This window comes from Bombina bombina, chromosome 6, assembly GCF_027579735.1.
Source record: "Bombina bombina isolate aBomBom1 chromosome 6, aBomBom1.pri, whole genome shotgun sequence".
NCBI lineage: Eukaryota > Metazoa > Chordata > Amphibia > Anura > Bombinatoridae > Bombina > Bombina bombina.
The window spans coordinates 296220246-296234691 of NC_069504.1; the positions used below are offsets into that span (position 1 = coordinate 296220246).

The following is a 14446-nucleotide window of genomic DNA, read 5'->3' on the forward strand; positions in this document are numbered from 1 at the left end:
TAATTTACTCCTATTATCACATTTTCTTCATTCTCTTGGTATCTTTATTTGAAATGCAAGAATGTAAGTTTAGATGCAGGCCCATTTTTGGTGAACAACCTGGGTTGTCCTTGCTGATTGGTGGATAAATTCATCCACCAATAAAAAAGTGCTGTCCAGAGTACTGAAACCAAAAAAAAGCTTAGATGCCTTCTTTTTCAAATAATGATAGCAAGAGAACGAAGAAAAATTGATAATAGGAGTAAATTAGAAAGTTGCTTAAAATTGCATGCTCTTTCTGAATTACAAAAGAAAAAATTTGGGTACAGTGTCCCTTTAACTTCACCTGACGTTAAATCTAAAACTGAAGGCAGGGAGGGGTTAACTTCACAGGTCGTTAAATGTAAAACTGGAGGCAGGGAGGGGTTAACTTCACAGCTTTTCATGCAGCCTAGTTGTTTGCAACATTGTGTGATCAGTGGCTGCACAGGAAAAAAAACGCTAAAATACTAAATTGGGAAGATGCTCCTACTAAAATGCGCTTTAATAAGAAATGACCATTCTTAAATATTAATTCCTTGAAGCTCTCAATCGAATTGCAATGTTAATCATCTACAAAATAGGATGTGTTTATTTTTCAGTACTGCAGTGTTGTATATCAGAATGTTTCAGCAAAACAGAAGAGAAACTAACAAGACACCAGTGCGCACAGTAGCGATCAGCTATAAACAGTCTTGTTTGAGTAACAGTTGTCAACGTATGAATACTGTAGTAATTAATCTGTGGTCCCACTGTTCTTATGCAAACCGTTTCCGATGACCAATTCTGTTTTTACACAACCATTATATTATCTGCATCATATTCAAGAAGGAATTAAACGTAACACTAGGACATCATCCCTTGCACAACTACAACCGCCGCAATACACATCACACTAGAAGAACAGATCTATATTATACACAATGTACACTGCGACGTCATGGAAAGAAGTGCGTCAGAGCCAATTACCCTGCAGTAATGGTCCAAGTGGGCGTGGTTATGAATAGGGGAGGGGGTGAGCTCGCGGTAAGCGCACACTTGCAATGCCTGGTCTAAGGCGCGGACCAATGTCCGAGTAGAAGCGCTGAGGTCGGAGACGTCACAACCCCGGGTGAGCTAGCAACTCCCCCTTCTCTCTCTTTTTACAGGCTCGGGTCATGTGATCCCCGCGGGCACTTGAGGGAGGGTAGAGAGGAGCATTGAGGGTAGCCAGTGAGCACTGAGCAGACAGTCAGCGAATGGGCAGCACTTACAAGTATATAGTGTGTATATGCACAAATATATATATAGAGATTGAATTAAAAGAGGGCGGTGTTATTGTCCTATGCCAACAGCTTGCAGATTTCTATTGCCCTCCTCCTCAACGTGCAATTAAAATGTAAAGGCAATGTTATTCTTATACCGGAGTTCCCAAGTCAATGATGGAGGGTGGAGAAAGGAGCTGCAGCTGCTGTAAAGGAAATGCCTGTGCTCTTAGTACGTGGGTGAGGCGAGTGTCTCACTGACTTGACCACTCAATCCCTCGTGATCGTGGGGATCTGTTGCGTGTCCTTTCCACGATTGTCATTTCACTCAGTGGGAAGCTTCCTCCCCCCTCCTTTTCTCATCTTCTTTATCACCACTCCCCCCACCACCACCATCTCCACCTCCCCTCCTTCCCTCCCCCATCACTCCGGCTTCACCAGCTCCCGGCGAGAATCACCAACTGCCGCCTTCAGTCTTGCTTGCACTGGGGAGACAGTGAGAGAAGGAGAGCGGCCGCCGGGGGGGGACACCATGCAGGATTAAGCTCGCCAAGCATTGGCTACGAGTCGCCGCCTCTAAGGGCCACATTGGGAAGGAACCCCCATCTCCTCTTCCATACAGGTAATTGGGGACCCATATAACGGAAAGCAGCTGCTGGAGTGGCCACTGCCCCGCCCGGTAGTGGTGATCCCCTTCATTCCCAGCCATATTGCTCTGTCCTTGTCATTGACAGGTGCAGGAGGCTTTTTTCTATTTAACTCACTGACTGTCAGCCGGGGCTGCAGCACATTGCTTCGCAGTGCTCTGTAACCATATTTGACAGTCGATGACTTAACATAGATTGCCCCCCACCTTTATATTATCCCCTATTATTCGTCAGGGGTTTTCCTGCTTAGATGCCTTTACTGTGGCAAAGGGATCATGAGCTAGCAAATGCTTATGATGATGACAGGATTACATAGAACTGAACGTGTCCTGGTGGCATGGCAGCAGCCCCAGCATTGACATCACCAGGGGCCGCTCAGGGACAAGCTTAGAGGGCATTTGGGGAGGGGGCATTAATGCACACAGGTTGGTTTAATATGGAGGGGGACCCTTTGCTAAATGTTTCCTGCTATGACCTTGAATCTAGTTTATACTTATGAGTCTATAGAGGTAAACTGCCAATTAAATGAATTGACTTATTTGCAAATGAGCTGTCAGGATCTTCGCATAATAATCCCATTTGGTTGCTTTTTCTTGACCGTGGCAGGTCAGCCTTTCAGCAGGGATGGTGGAAAGCACAGAGCTTCATGCACCAGGCAAGCTGTCAAAGCTCTTCTACAGTAAATGCTAGTGTGGGCTGAACAATCAACAGATCTGTGTTACAGATGAGTTCATCTAAACATCTACTGATAAAGCACATTTCTCCATCAAATTAGTAACATTATTTTGTACAGTGTTCCAATGTTGCATTAATAAATGTGACTATTCTACACCATTCTAAAGCTTTTGCAGCTAGAAATCTTACTTAAAGTTTAGTAAAGTGGTAAGAAAATTGGTTATTTTCTGTGTTGCTATCCCTGTTCTCTATTAATGTGCAAATGTGATGCTGCAGATGACTTCAATTTGTAATAGAGAGAGCTACTTCTGAATCTTTTTGCATGTGCTGGTCGGATTATTTAGCTGGGATTAGTCTACTGGCCGCTTACTATTTTAGATGGTGAGTCTTCCAATGCTTTATGTCCTGGATGCTGCTGTAATCTAGAGCTCACCACTTTACAGAGATTGTGGCACTTTAGCCATAAATAGCTAACGAGTACTATTTATGGTGAATTACATAACCGTTTGAAATCAGTGACCAGGGGTGGTCAAAAATATTTGAAAATGCTTTTTTTATAGTTAGTGATATAACAAAGCTGTCTTTGTGTTGCAAATTATGTTTTAATTTTAAATTACTGAAAACCTGTGTAGATCTTCCAAAATCTATCATCTAACCTTAAAAGGTTATTTTAGTTTTTAGCCAATTGTGTTATAAATGATAGAGGTTTTATGGTATTTTAATTTGTAGTTTGCATACACCAGTAAAGGATGTCAGGATTATGGGAAGGGGGGTAGATGAATGTGTCCATTAAAATAGCATGTATTCTTTTCAGTTTAAAATGTGATCTGTAGCTTGAGGCACTCTGGTTTACCCTCTCTGACTCTTTTCTTTAAATGAAAGCATAGCAGAGGTGACTTTAGCCAGTACTAAAAATACAACTATTGCTCGGATGTATGTGATTATATGTGTGGGTATATATGTGTATATCTATCTATATATATTTATCTTTTTTTATTATGATACTAAGTCATTGAAATATTATAATTCATTCTGTTTTGTGAATATATACATAGCTTTAATGTTGTCTATATTCTGCTCTGGAATTTGGTGCTATTCAAATTAACTATAATATACCATTCTCTAATATAGCCTTAACCGTTTTTTTTGTTGTTTGTTTCATTCTCTTTAGTTTAGTGAACCATTTTTGAACCTTACATTCTGCAAGTCTCCTAAAAATGTTAGTTTGAAGCTAACTATTCCTATTTTATTCCATTATTTTTGACTAGATATTTAAATACCTAATTAGAAACAGTATTCAGCTATGTTTCCTACACTTCTTTCTTATGACACTCAGACAACAGATGCTTACTGCCCAACAAGTTTGTGCTCTATTCATTGTAGCATCCTTAGAACCTCGAAAGGCCAATGGTGTCTGTGCCTCCAGGTCTTTAATAAAATGAATTCGTTTTCAGGATTGACAGTCGGGGTGTTTTATACATTTTGTATAATTTAAACAACTTGAAACATCCTACATGGTTATTAAAATATTTGTTCTGCCTTTCAATTTGAGTGTATTATGTTCTATGTATCATACAGAAATCCTCATCTGGTTAATTTAAAAACAAATGCTGTAAAATCTGTTGGCGCTCTACAAATAACCAATAATAATAATGCTGGGCTAATCATAATGTTCACACCAGGAATAATGCTTAGGAACAATGGCTCCAAGGTCTATAGGACACTATATTGCGTTTTTTTTTTCCTTTAAAAAACAAAGAAAAACATTCTTGCATATCATGTTATACCTGAATGCATTCTGTATACCACACTTCATCTAATACAGGTTTGGATTTTCCTTTCTTGAATGAAGTATCCTTTTTGGTCTCTTAAAACTAACATTTGGGTTGAAGTAATCTACAGCAATCGCCATAGAAACTTTTTGAAAATATATATTTAAATTGCATTTTTTTTAGATAGCCAAATTAATTTACTTGAACTTAAAAGATCTGTTTTGCAATGTGGAAAAAAGGCCATGCTTCAGGAGATCATTTGAATTATTTGGAAACTATGTAAAGATTTTTTTTTTTTTTTTTTTTTACTTTGTCTGGATCTTGTCTCAGGAATTTCCTATCTGTCGATATAGGCAGTGAGAACTAGAACACATTCATTTTAGAAAGGCAACATATAGCTTTGGTTGTCTGTCTATGGGATAGTTGGTGTCCTTCTAGACTACAGCGGAGCTAAATTCACATTTTGTTGAAACCATGGAAGGGTGTTATGTATTTGTTTGTATCTAGAATAATTCGAACAGGAGCCCTGGCTCAGAGGATTTGTCATGGCATTTTTTCTAAAAATGTGCAGAAGAATATATTTGGGTGAACAATTTGGAGGAGAAGGTAAAATAAGGAGAATTGTTTAAGAACAGCAGGGGTGTGAAGATATGACTGCTTTAAAACCTGTAGGAATCCAATAAAACAATTGCTTTCAATACAGTAGATTTGCATAATCGGCGAATGCATAAGACAATGCAATAGCACTTAGTCTGAACCTCAAATGAGTAGTAGATTTTTTTTTTATTTTTTTTTTAAATTGCAGTTATGTCTATTTCCACTACTCCTGTATCATGTGACAAGCATCAGCCAATCACAAATGCATATACGTATATGCTGTGAACTCTTGCACATGCTCAGTAGGAGCTGGTGACTCAAAAAGCGTAAATATTAAAATACTGTGCATATTTTGTTAATGGAAGCAAATTGGAAAGTTGTTTAAAATTGCATGCTGAATCATGAAAGTTTAATTTTGACTTGAGTGTCCCTTTAAATAACCACTAAATACAGTAGAATTGCATAAGTAACAAGTGCATAATAAGACAATGCAATAACACTTGCAGTGGATTTTTTCTTTTCTGGGAAATTTAAAGGGACAGTAAAGTCACAAAAAATTGTTCATGATTTAAATAGGGCATGTAATTTGAAACAACTTTCCAATTTACTTTTATTACTAATTTTGCTTTGTTCTATTGGTATTCTTAGTTGAAAGCTAAATCTAGGAGGTTCATGTGCTAATTTCTCAGACCTTGAAGACTGCCTCTAATCGGAAAGCATTTTGACAGTTTTCACCACTAGAGGGCGTTAGTTCATGTGTTTCATATAGATAACATTGAGCTCCGGCACGTGAAGCTCCTAAGAGCAAGCACTGATTGGCTAAAAATACATGTCTGTCAAAAGAACTGAAATAAGGGGCAGTTTGCAGAGGCATAGATACAAGGTAATCACAGAGGTAAAAAGTATATTATTATAACTGTGTTGGTTATGCAAAATTGGGGAATGGGTAATAAAGGGATTATCTACCTTTTTTAAACAACAAAAATTCTGGTGTTTACTGTCCCTTTACTTTTCTTCCCTCACATTTGCCAGCCCCTGTATCATTTGACTGACATCAGCCTATCACAAACTATATATGTATACCTTGTGAGCTTGTGCACATGCTTAGGGGTCGATTTTATCCAGCTGCAGCAGACAGGATGTACATACATGCCGCTGTCCGCTGCTGGAATTCTGCATTGCACAAGAACACAATTTTGCTCTCTTGTGCAACGCCGCCCTCTTCCCACGCACAGGTAGGAGCTGTCAATCTTCCCTGTCGGATGAGACCGGGAAGATTGAAATTCGCCACCTAAGAGGTAGTGAGAGGTTAGGAAAGCAGCGGTCTGATGACCGCTGTTTGTTAAATAAAGACGGCAGGATCTCTTGTGAGAACCTGCAGTCGTAGGCGGTCGAAGGCTGGCGAAAGCCTTTGCTAAATCGACCCCTTAGTAGGAGTTGGTGTCTCAAAAAGTGTGAATATATAAAGATTGTGCAAAATTTTGATAATTTAAGTAGAATGGAAAGTTTCTTAAAATTGTGTGCTCCTTTTTGAGTCATGAACGTTTTAATTTTGACTTGTTTTTTAAAGTGATGTTAAACTCAAGTGTTTTTCTTTTCTAAAAAAGTGATGTCTAATGGTATAAGGTTTTTAAAAGTTCCTGTACTTGATAAACCCTTTCTTGCTATTTTTGCAGAAGCACTTGCTTCTCTCTACCACTGGGCTGTGGTAGCTGTCCTTTAGCAAGTCTGGATCAGTAAAGCATTATCAGTTGTGCACTTGTGAGGGTTCCCTCTAGCTTCTATTTAAATCTGAAGCTTCAGAGGTCCTTGCATTATTAAGTAATATTGTGAAATTAGTAGTTTTTAATTTTTATTATAGACTACTTACTTTACCCAAAACTACTCCTGGAATGTAGAGACTCTGCCTCAGGCACTTTCTACAGTCTTCTGAACATGCTATCCGGTGCTTTTACTTGAGTATCAGCTCTGAATTGGCTTTGAGCTTGCCTGCAGGCGATCTGAAACTGCAGTAGGCGCAATGTTCTGGAGCTTGCATTTCACATTTATTAGGCAGTGGGAAACGCCAGATGTGGCAGCGCTTTTGTTGCATTACAGAAGTCTAACAAAAGAGTTTTGGATAATGGGCATATGCTATTTTCAAATCATATAATAATTCTAAAAATAGTAGCAATTTAAACTTTTTTACGGAAAAAGTGAAATAAAATCAATTTAAATGTAAATATGAAACTAGTACAGCAGCATATTTTTTTTGTACTCTAATGCTCATTGGCTAATCAGTGCATCCTTGTGATGCTCATTGGTTGATATGCATAAATGCGTATTTCACTTGTCAGTCATTGAGCATTAGTAAGAAGTAAACACCAAATACTATTGTATTAGTATCAGTTTATATCTAAACAGTTTTTAGTTCACAATGCATTAGATTTTAATAAAGAAACTTAAATGCTGCTTTGATATGTATGATAAAAATGTTTAGTATAAAATGTCCCTTAAAGGGACATGAAACACAATTTGGTTCTTTCGTGATTTAGAAAGCGCATGCAATTTGAAAAAAAAAAACTTACTTGGTTCTTTTATCTAATTTGCTTCATTCTCTTGGTATCCTTTGTTGAAAAGCACATCAAACTAGGCGCAGAAGCTGCTTATTGGTGGCTGCTCATAGATGTTCCTATGTGCATTGCTATTCAACAAAGGATATCTGAAGAATTAAGTAAATTAAATAATAAAGGTAAATTGCAATGTTGTTTAAAATTCTTTTTTCTATCTGAATCATGGAAGGACATTTTTTGGGTTTCATGTCCCTTTAAATAGTAAGTGGAACCCCCTTTCTAAAATCCATGTTTATTTGAATGGATGAGATATTCACTAAAACATTATAAGGCAATATCTTGGTTCCTAATTTCTAGCAAGTTAGATAAGTTGATGCTGGCAGAAGGTACTGGTCCTTGTTTTCACAGAAGTCATTTGCCACTGGCCTCATTCCTCGCTATGTCATTCTTTCTCCTTTTTGTCACGGTATCTTCAGTTTCAGAACAGTTTGACTTGTTTGTATCGTGTTGCCATTTAGGAGCTTCTTCTAACATCGGGGAACACGTGACCGAAATAGAGCTGAGTTTGCCAAGAGGCCATTTGTATGGGTTACAGGCTTCTTTGGTATGAAAGTGATTACAACTGGGTTTACTGTATAATTCCCTCTGCTAAATAAGTTGTTCATTTGTCTTGTATATGAATAGATTTGTTTGATCAATTTGTTAACTGAGCTTAATTCTCACTGCTGGTTTAAATTCTTTATTATAGACTTGTTAGAGATTTAATAATTGTGAATGCATAATTAGTTATTAGAATGTAAGGTGGAGAGATGCAGAATCTCTAATGCTTTACTTCCAATAGTTAAAAGTGAAAAAGAAAATTCAGCTCTATACATTTTTTTTTTTTTAACACTATATGTCTTGCTCTTGACTGACTCATGTGGTTTAAAAAAAAACCAAAAAAAAAACCACACACCTACAGGACTAGTACTTTCTACTAGTCCCGGTTGGATAGAGGATTTTTTTTTCTCCCTGTCTTTAAAGGGACAGTCTATTTCAGAATTTGTATTATTTAAAAAGACAGACACTCCTTTTCCTACCCATTGCCCAGTTTTGCATAACCAAAGCAGATTATATATATATATATATATATATATATATATATATATATATATATATATATATATATATATATATATATATATATATATATATATATATATATTAAACCTCTGTGATTACCCAGTTTCTAAGCATCTGCAGACTGCCCCCTTAATTCAGTACCTGGAGAAGAAAGCACATTTTATGATAAAAGTACATTGTAAAGTTGTTTAATTTTAACTAGACTGTCCCTTTAACAATGAGTGGACTAGAAACTTTCCCCCTAACTAGTAAACTTTAGGATATACTTTTAATAATAATATTTAGTGTATTATTTATTTGAAGGTCCGGTGAGCCAATTTTACAAACTCTGTGAATTGATAATCTCTTTATTACCCATTCCCCATGGTTGTATTAATATACTTTTCACCTCTGTGATTACCTTGTATCTAAACCTTTGCCATTTCAATTCTTTTGACAGACTTGCATTTTAGCCCATTGGTACTAACTCCTATAACTACATGGGAGTGAGCACAATGTTATCTATATGGCACACATGAACTAGCACAGTCTAGCTGTGAAAAACTGTCAAAATGCACTTAGATAAGAGGTGGCGTTCAAGGCCTTCGAAATTAGCATATGAGCCTACCTAGGTTTAGTTTTCAACAAAGTTTACCAAGAGAACAAAGCAAATTTGATGACAAAAGTTTAATTTTGACTAGATCGTCTCTTTAAAAACCAAATACTGTAATTTATTTTTACAATGGAAATAATCTATTCTCTTTATAAAAATGACATGCACCAATTCATTAGAGCATCAAATTCTTTAACTCGCCCTGAAACTCTATTTTTTTTTTTTTTTTAAACTACAAAGCGGTTCAAATTGTGAAGTCCCTTTGGGAGCTGCGAGAAACAGCCAATGAACCAATTGCCTGTAGTGGTTGCATGACCCTGTCTAATCACAAGGTGTGTTCAACTCAGGATCTATATTGCTTGCAGTTCTTCAGTGGGACTCTCTCTTGTATTTTACTCGTTTTGCCTAGCGTTCTACAGTGAGTAGTGGTAAAATTATTACATGCTTTTAATAATTACATCAGGGGTCGGCAAATCTCTAGAAGCCAGTAAGAATATTTATGAGCTAGGCAGTGGTATTTGTACATAAATAAATGGAGATAGTGGTTCCCTGGCTCCTGTGTTTGTTGAGCCCTGCATTAGAGCATATAATTTTCATGCTTTAGTGCACTTTTTTTTTTTTTTGTCAGCTTTATATTGTAAGAAAAACTATCTAGCAAAATATACCTTTATTTGGAAAAAGGACATCTTATCTGATGGTGTTTTATTCCCATATAAATTACACTTGTTAATTTTTTGATTTACAAATTGAGAAATACAAATACATGAATTGTAAGAGCAAGAATTAAAATATTAGGACCACACAAGGATTCTTCCACCAACAAGTTTTGCACACGGAAAAATGTTAAAACAAGAACATACTGTAACCACAACACATAGATAAGTGAGGTTTATTGCAGGACAGATGTTTCCTTAGTGAACTTTGTTTGTGATAAATACTTTGTATGTCTTTTTATATAGGCAACTTTTGAATCCAAATTTAAAAAAAAAATAATAATAAAAAAATATATATAATATATTCAGCGCAAATAGTTATAAAATGGATGTGTGTACTGTCCCTTTAAACATATACATCTCTATAAGACTGTTTCTAGCCAAGCCTCCCTAGCTGTTTACAGCCCTGTTGATCATTGCCACTATGTGCTTTAGCTATTGTGCCAAGGGTCTGTGATATATCTTTAATTCTAACAACTTCTTATAATATACCTGATCTACAATTCTACATAACCTCTTTCAAGCTTTTCTGTAATTAAGAATTTACTTTTTTAAAGACATTTAAAATGTACTTTTTACTTTATGCATTTTATAGGCCTTGATATCCCTAGTTAAATTGTGATTCTTACCAGTGCTCAACAAATTTGTTTAAAAATTAGGAGCTAGTAAGGATATTTAGGAGCCAGACATACTTTTAGGAGCCAGGCAGTGTTATTTGTATATAAATATATGGAGAGCAGCCCATAAAGTTAGGAGCCAAGAGTAGAATTCTAGGAGCCAGTGGCTCCCTGGCTCCTGAGTTTGTCGAGCCCTGTCTTAAACTGTAAGTTATTAGAAAAGAAGTTTGCTGTCTTGCATATTCTTGAAGGGTTTGAAACTGCGCAGTCTTAATGATGTGCATTGTTTCATCTATGATTCTATAATGGATGATGCTTTTCTGTCTACAAAACCAAGTAGAATATACTGTTTTGCACTTGGATATCTAATCTTGGCTGCTGTCTTTGTGTCACCTGCCTATTGTTCTGCACATGTTTCTTTTCATTTCACAGTATCATGTGTCTAGCAACACAGCAGATAGGTTTGCATTGTGTTCATAGGACTCATGTGTGGTGCATAAACATTACCATGGAAACAAAGAAGCATGCTTTTGAATAAATGACTTGCCAGAATGATTAGTGTGTGCTATATAGTATCAGATGTTGTTTCCACCAATTAATGTATACATGCTACTGATCAATCTGACTGTGAAGCATGTTGTATAATGTCTGTGATACATACATTTATTTTTATTTTCCTGCTGCACACAATGGCTACTTCATGTTTGTGAATGGATCATTAATATTCTGGTCAGGCAAATTGTTAAAATATCAGCACCTTAAATTATTTCTTTCTCTCTCTTTTTTTTTTTTTTTTTTTGTCTCTCTCTTTCTCTCTGTCTCTCTCTTTCTCTCTCTGTCTCTCTCTGTCTCTTTTTTTTTGTCTGTCTGTCTGTCTGTCTCTCTGTCTGTCTGTCTGTCTCTCTGTCTGTCTCTCTGTCTGTCTCTGTCTGTCTGTCTCTCTGTCTCTGTCTGTCTGTCTCTCTGTCTCTCTTTCATTTTCTGTCCACACCCTTCTCATATGTTGTAAATTCCATCATATTCATCAGTATCTAAGGAAGTGAGGGAACTCTAAGGCACTTGCCATGTAATGTATATTGTTAGCTTATTTAATTTAAAAAATGTATTGCATACTTTGTAATATTGTTTTGGGATAATTATCACTAGACTAACCGTTACTGTGCTGATATATCAGGGCTGAACACATTGTTCAGAATCTAGGAACCAGCCCAATAAAGCCGTAAGTGTGTCTATGCACATATGTACATTTTATTTACAAACTTTTAGACACCCATATACATAGCAAAATTATGCAGCCAAATTCCAGGGTTGCGGAAAGAGACCATAACGCTGTTATTTAATGATGCTGACCTAGTTTCCATTATCAGGAATTTTGCTATGACAAATATATGTCCAATCAAAGCAGTTAGATAGGAGTGACAAAAGGATTTAATGGGGAAAGTGCCTCTAATCATATAGACCTCTACTCTGGCCACTCAGACTGCTGGGAAATGTAGTTTCAGGTTCAGCCTAAAGGAAAAGAACTGGGCAGTACTTTTATGGCCAGTTGTTTTTTGGTCACCCCATTGTATATGAATATATTTTAATGCATATAAAATGCAAAAGTACCATTATTTATTCACATATTTCAAATGTTTGATTATAATACAAAAAAATAAAATGAAAGGTTCAAACCTAAAAATAGTGTCCGCACTATAGTCACTGGTTCATGAGTAGTCCTCCAAATATGTGTGTTAGAACAAATCCCAGAAAGTGGTGTCCAGAATTATCCACCAAGAAAGGCAGACAATCACATTCAATGGATTCCCCAATGGACCTGTCAAAACAGTTATTAGGGTTGACACTAAGCGCCTGATGCTAGAGGGACCCTTAGCTTTAATAAATTGACCCCTAGCGGTCAGAGAAGTGGATAATCAGAGAGAGAGTTATTAAAGCGCCAAAAGGACAAAGGCCGGGTCTAAGTTTAAGAGTAATATATCATTTATTCAACACATTAAAAATATATAAAAAAACAAAAATAAAAATATACCTAGAACATATCACACTGCTAGACAGTCCACAAGACTGATCAAGTCAAGTATTGTATATCTATTTTTATATTTTGGTTTTAACTTATTGTAAAATCTTGGATCCTCGATTATATCTTAATATGTTCTAGGTATATTTTTATTTTTGTTTTTTTATATATTTTTAATGTGTTGAATAAATGATATATTACTCTTAAACTTAGACCCGGCCTTTGTCCTTTTGGCGCTTTAATAACTCTCTCTCGGACCTGTCAAAACAACCTATTAAAGGCACTAAAACAAAACCTAGTGCTATACTGTATATTACAGATGGCAGCCCTATTAGGGTATACATTCACCAGATAGCCCACTTGCCAACGTGTTTCGTTCTCCGTAGATCTTTAGCAAGGTATAATTAGGCTTATTTCCTTGGTGTACTTTAAGCATAAAACGTTTGGCACCAAACCGCAGCTTTACACCACGTCACTTATGGTTCCTGTGTAACACTGTGGTTTGGTGCCAAACTTTGTATGGTGGTCGAAACACATAGGCAGGTGGTTTATCATCTTGTTAGTGTATACCCTAATAGGGCTGCTATCTGTAATATACAATATTGTGCTAGGTTTTGTATTTTTGTGCCTTTTTATAGGTCAGTTTATAGATTTTGGTGACTGGATCCATTGAATGTGATCGTCTCTGCCTTTCTTTGTGGATAATTCTGGATCCTGCTACCTGGGATTTGTTCTAATACACACATATATTTGGAGGACTACTCATGGCCCAGTGATTGTAGTGCCGGCATAATTATTAGGTCTGGACTTTATCATTATTTTGTTTTATTGTGTTATTTACTACTTTTATTGATATGTGAATAAATATCTTTACTTTAGCATTTTATATGCACTATCTTTTTTGTTTTACTGCTACTTTTACTCCTTCTAGGGTATAGGAGTTTTAGGTTTTGTGTGTACCGTATATTAGCATTTCTTGTACAGTGTGTGTCTATGAATTTGTTTTGTCCTGATTTATTTATACAGGGGTTGACAAATGTAATTTTGGAGCCAGCCAAAAAGTTTGGAGACAAGATTCTTATAGCATCTAAGTGATTGATCTCAGTGTTTTGAGGTTCTCACTCAGATTGTTAAGGCACAGCTTCTCCAAGGCAAGTGTTTCTGCTGCCAAAACTGGACCCGCTTATTTGACAGTCCTTTTGTTTTGTTTGTGGTCTGGGATCAGATCAAGGCTTAGGAGTGTTGGTCTTCTGAAGAGTCATCCTTGTCCATACAAATCTAGTGCTCAGCCAAGTGTTTGGGTTAGAATTCTGGAATCTGTATATGTATCAACACACTGTATCCTATCACAGGGCTTGAAAAACCTATGCCACTGTTGAGCTTTAAAGGGCAAGAAATTCAAAATGTTTCTTTCATGATTCAGATAGAGAATACAATTTTAAACAACTTTCCAATTTACTTCTATTATTTAATTTGCTTCCTTCTCCTGTTATCGTTTGCTGATAGGTTTATCTAAGCAAGTTCATGAGCAGCAGAGAACCTAGGTCTTAGCTGTTGATTGGTGGCTGCATATACAGGTGGCCCTCAGTTTACAACGGTTCAATTTGCACAGTTTCAGAATAACAACCTTTTTTTTCAGTCATGTGACTGCTATTGAAAAGCATTGAGAAGCAGTGCATTGATTAAAAAAGCCAGTAGGTGGAGCTGTCTGCTTGTGTTGCAGCAAAGATATGCAAGCCAAGCAAGCTGAAATTAATCAGTTTAACCAGACCTGAGCTATCGAGCAGATTTCAAAGTAACAAGATCTTCCTGTCTATAAATCAGTCCAGATTGGAATGCATAGAAATAACTGTTTGCAGAAAAATGCAAGTAAAGTCTGT

At 36.5% G+C, this 14446-nt stretch overlaps 1 protein-coding gene across 8 annotated transcripts in view; it reads left to right on the plus strand.

Annotated features, from left to right (window-relative positions):
• The first annotated feature begins 1040 nt into the window (after positions 1 to 1040).
• The window catches only part of ATP2B1 (ATPase plasma membrane Ca2+ transporting 1), a 413071-nt gene continuing 399665 nt past the window's right edge, over positions 1041 to 14446 (plus strand). For 3 of the 8 annotated variants that reach the window (XM_053716914.1, XM_053716912.1, XM_053716918.1), the window contains exon 1: positions 1230 to 1884. The gene's annotated coding sequence lies outside the window, so the exon portion shown is untranslated. Of the gene's footprint in view, positions 1130 to 1228; positions 1885 to 14446 lie in introns of those variants that run through there. The other 5 variants (XM_053716917.1, XM_053716919.1, XM_053716920.1 and 2 more) reach the window with 3 other exon arrangements.